This window comes from Triticum aestivum, chromosome 5B (assembly GCF_018294505.1).
Source record: "Triticum aestivum cultivar Chinese Spring chromosome 5B, IWGSC CS RefSeq v2.1, whole genome shotgun sequence".
Lineage (NCBI taxonomy): Eukaryota > Viridiplantae > Streptophyta > Magnoliopsida > Poales > Poaceae > Triticum > Triticum aestivum.
Window position 1 is genome coordinate 464,002,459 of NC_057807.1, and position 4,236 is coordinate 464,006,694.

General features: G+C 57.6%; 1 pseudogene; it reads right to left on the bottom strand.

Moving 5' to 3' along the window:
- Positions 1–2,757: 2,757 nt before the first annotated feature.
- LOC123116448 (patatin-like protein 3) lies at positions 2,758–4,230 on the bottom strand (annotated as a pseudogene).
- Between the last annotated feature and the right edge of the window lie 6 nt (positions 4,231–4,236).

Here is a 4,236-nt window from a genome sequence, read left to right on the forward strand (position 1 = left end):
ATCATGAAGGCCCAGGCTCTGAGGAACACGAGCATGAGCGGCTACATGTCGAGCAAGAAGGCGATGGAGATCAACTCCAAGAATGCCATCATGGAGGAGCTGCGCAAGCACGCTGACGCAGACAAGAACGACAAGTTGCTCAAGGACGTGGTGATGCTGCTGCTCACCTCGGGCTTCAGCCTCGACGACCCCAACACCTTCGGTACCAGGATCCATCGCATGCTGAAGCTGGGCCTGAGCATCGACGAGGATGAGCCTGCTGAAGCTGACGCGGGAGTAAATAGCATAAAACTACTACTTTACAGGCTAGGGTTCCAAAAAACTACTGGTTTTTAATTTTTCTCAGATAACTACCAAATGGGTGGTCGGCTGTTTCAGAAAACCCAAATCGCCGAGTGCTTAGCAATTGATCACGATTATGACAGGTCGGCCCCGCGCGTAAGAGCTCTGTTTGTTTGACCGTTAGGGGTGGACCTGCACACAAATTTAAAAAAGCAATAAGGTCCCTGCATTTCTTTGCAAAAAGCAATCAGGTCCTTGCTCCAGATCAGGGCAGCCATGGCGCTACTCCTCTCGCCCCTGACCTATCTTGGCCGAACCTCGTGACGTCGCCTCCTCCGGCCGGCGAGCCGCTCGGCGCCCACCGCCGGTGATCACCGGGGCTCAACCCTGGTCGCTCCTTCGCCTCACCTCCTTCTCTCCCTGCCTATCTACGCCCCCCGCCGACCTGTGCTGCACGACGCTGCAGTGCCGATGCCCGCCTCTCTGCGCCGGCTCCCATGGCGGGCGGCGAGCCATGGTGACCCCATGGCGAGCGGCGAGCCGTGGTGACCCCATGACGGGCGACGACCCCCAGCCGGTCCAGATGGCGGGTGACGGCGCGATGACCCGAGGGGAGCTCCATGGCGGATGGCGCGGCGGCCCTCAGCGCCTCCTGATGGCGTGTGGCAGTGCGGCGACCCCTCCCGGAGCCCCATGGCGCGCGGCGGAGACTCCAGATGGTGCACGCGGCAGGGTCGCCGGCCTCTGGTATGCCTCCTCGTCTCCACCTTGCCACCAGGAGGTCCGGCGAGCTCCTACCATCAACAACAGTAGAGTGGGGCTTGAAGTGGCATAGGGCGGTGGCCGGACGTGGCACAGGACAACGGCGTGGAGTGTGGTCGGCGGCCATGGCGGTTCTGTGCTGTTCTTGACGAGCAGGGAGAGTGGAGGAGAAGGGAGGCAGAGAGGAGAAGAGGAAGATAAGAAGAGACACTGACATGTGGGCCCCACATGTCAGTTAACGGTCAAACTAACGCTTCGTTTAGGTGTGGGCCTGACCTGTCATAATCATGATCAGTTGATAAGCACTCAGCAATTTGGGTTTTTCGAAACAGCCGACCACCCATTTGATAGTTATCTGAGAAAAATTAAAAATCGGTAGTTTTTTGGAACCCTAGCATATAAAGTAGTAGTTTTATGCTATTTACTCGCTGACACGGACATGCCGCCGGCGAGAGCAAGACGGAGGAGGTCGACGAACGTTTACTAATCTTTTACTGTCGCGTGGTCGGTTTGTCTTTTGTGGTTTCATGTGCCAAGCCTGCTGTAGGCCTCGTTTGGTTGCATGGGATCCTGGGGGGATCCCTGCCTTTTCCCCGTGCAGGAAAACCACCGGTCGAACTGACCCAGGTAAGCCCACGATGCCATTTGGTCACACACGAGGGGGAGGGATCCCTGCCCGAACCACGTCGTTAACACGGGGAGAAAAGCCACGACCCCATAGGTCGGGGAGAGAAGCCACAGCTCGAGCGAGACGAGCGCGACAGGCGTCGTCGACCCAGATCTAGCGCCCACCTCCGAGCTCTTCCGCCGGCGACCAAACCTATGCGTCTGACCCGATCCATCGTCGACCGAAGCAACGCCCCTGACCCTCTCCCTCCGGTGCCCAGGATCGACGGCCCGCCAGCGTGTCCCTCCTCCATCCCCAGGCCGACGGCGAGTCCCTCCTCCACCTGGTCTACGTCGGCATCCCTCGTTGAGCTGCTGGCCCCATCTGACCTGCGTGGTGACTTTTCGCCACCCCTGCAAGTCGTCAAGGAGAAAAGCAGGTGTGTCGCTCCTTTGATCTGTGATGAAAGCATTGAACTCCTCTTCGGATCTTGTTGTCTCCGGCATGGCACTGACGAGACCAAATTCGGTGGCGCCGTTTCCTGATTTGATGCCGCTGATAGTCATGTTCTTGTAGAGTTACAGCTGTGGGAACTCATCCATCTCTCCAGCGATGGTAGCCGCAGCAGCGCAATGGAAAAATTGCAGTGGTAAGAAGGGCGTATTATCCCCATCTCTGCCAAATGGTGATGTGAAGTTTTCACGGGGTTATTAATTGGTCAAGAACATTCTACCCAGGGCACCATTTCCATGGAATTATCTTCCCTTAGAACCAAATGAGGCCGTAGTGGGGCTAGGAACGGTGGTTATGGAGTCCCCGAAACTGCGTATCGTAATCTTTGCTTGTATATATATCATCTTTAGTACTTCTTTCGTTCATTTTTGTAAGACATTTTAAACATTTAAGACAATATATAAAACAGTTCAATTTCAGCCTCCAGTTAATGGTCTCTTTTGCTCGTTTTGGTTTCTGTTGGCCTTCTCGGTATTCCTTTATTCTTTTCTTTTTTTGGCGAGCTGCTAAGGATCTGCGACTTGGTTCTTAATGATCTGAAATAACCTTCAGTTACGTGAGGACAAAACAAATTTAGAGAAAAAAAGCTTTGAATTAATCACTGCCAGGTCACCATGAACAGTGTTGACGCCTACATCATGGATGATAGTCGAACATAAATCTGCGCACTAGAATGTTGAAAGTCAGCAGAAGTTGCACATGCAGGTATACTCTGCGCAGTAGAATGTTGAAAGTCAAGTTGACTCCTGATCTCCCAATGCCGAGTGAATTGCAAAAAACCATCACATTTAGGGCTTCATCTGCGGAAAATCACCGGGTCGCTAATCATTTGCAAAAAACACCGCACATTCAGTAAACATTTTGTAGTTTGCACTGAACAGGTGATTTAGCCCATTTAATCACTTTCTGACATATGGGGTCGGACTGTAAGGAGCTGACTTGGCAAAATAATCACACACAGACCCCTAATAGATTTTTAAAAAAGCAATCAGCCCCCTGGACCATGTCCGGCTCCCGTCGCCGCCGACCGGGCGGTCGTGGAGACGAGGAGGAGGTGGAGTGACCCCGACCCCATTCTTGTCGTCAGCATCCCGTCCGCGATCGCCACCACCTTCCGAGCCTCCAGCGACCGGAGCGCCTTGATCGAGTGCGCCGACGCCGCTGCCTGGAACCAGTAACTCGTCGTTGTTAGCGTTTGATTGAAACAACGACGACAAGAATGGAGGGGACGCGCGAGGTGAAGCTCTGTGGCTTGGCTGACCTGGATGCGCATGTAGTTGCGGCCGCAGGTGTGGCCAAACGCCATGGCGACGGCCTGGTCGACCATGTCGGCGATGCCCTCGGCGGTGAGGCGGACCATTTCGGCGGGGGACGGCGAGCGCGGGGGGATCGGTGTGCGCTAGCCGGCAGACGGGGTGGTGGAGCCGGAGGCCGTGCCGCCGGAGGAGGACCCGGAGCCGATGGAGACGACGAGCAGGTCGTCGACGCCGGTGGCGAGGGGGAACTCCTGCTTGTTGTGCAGCACGTGTGTGATGGCCGCCGCGGCGGGGTTGCCCATGGCTGCCACGCCACCGGACGCAGCGGCGATGGCCGTAAGGCCGTTCACGGAGCGGACCGCGGCCGCGGCGGAGCCACCAGCGCAGGTGGCCGCGCAGACGTCTCGGAGGCGGAAGTCGAAGATGTCGCTCTCGACGGTGTCGACGCGAGAGAAGAGGAACGGCGCGCCCGTGGCCAGGGTCGTAGCACGGCACCAGCAGCGGCGCCACCGTGTCCCTCAGCGTCGCGTCGCCGAGCACCCGGCGGAGCAACGACGAGGACGAGGACGCCGACAACGACGACTTGTCCGATGACCTCTCCCCGCGCCGGAACAGCGCGGCCCACCTCCCGCGCCATCCACCTCCACCTCTGCCCCACCCGCCCTTCCCGAGGCTCGCCGCCACGAACGCCAGCGCGTCCGCGGCCGTATACTTCGTGGGGGAGGGGACGCGTTGACCTCGTTCGCCTGCCCTCTGCCCGACGGCAGAAGCATCACCCGGGCGCACCATGCTGGGCAGGTCGGCCACCGCGACGCG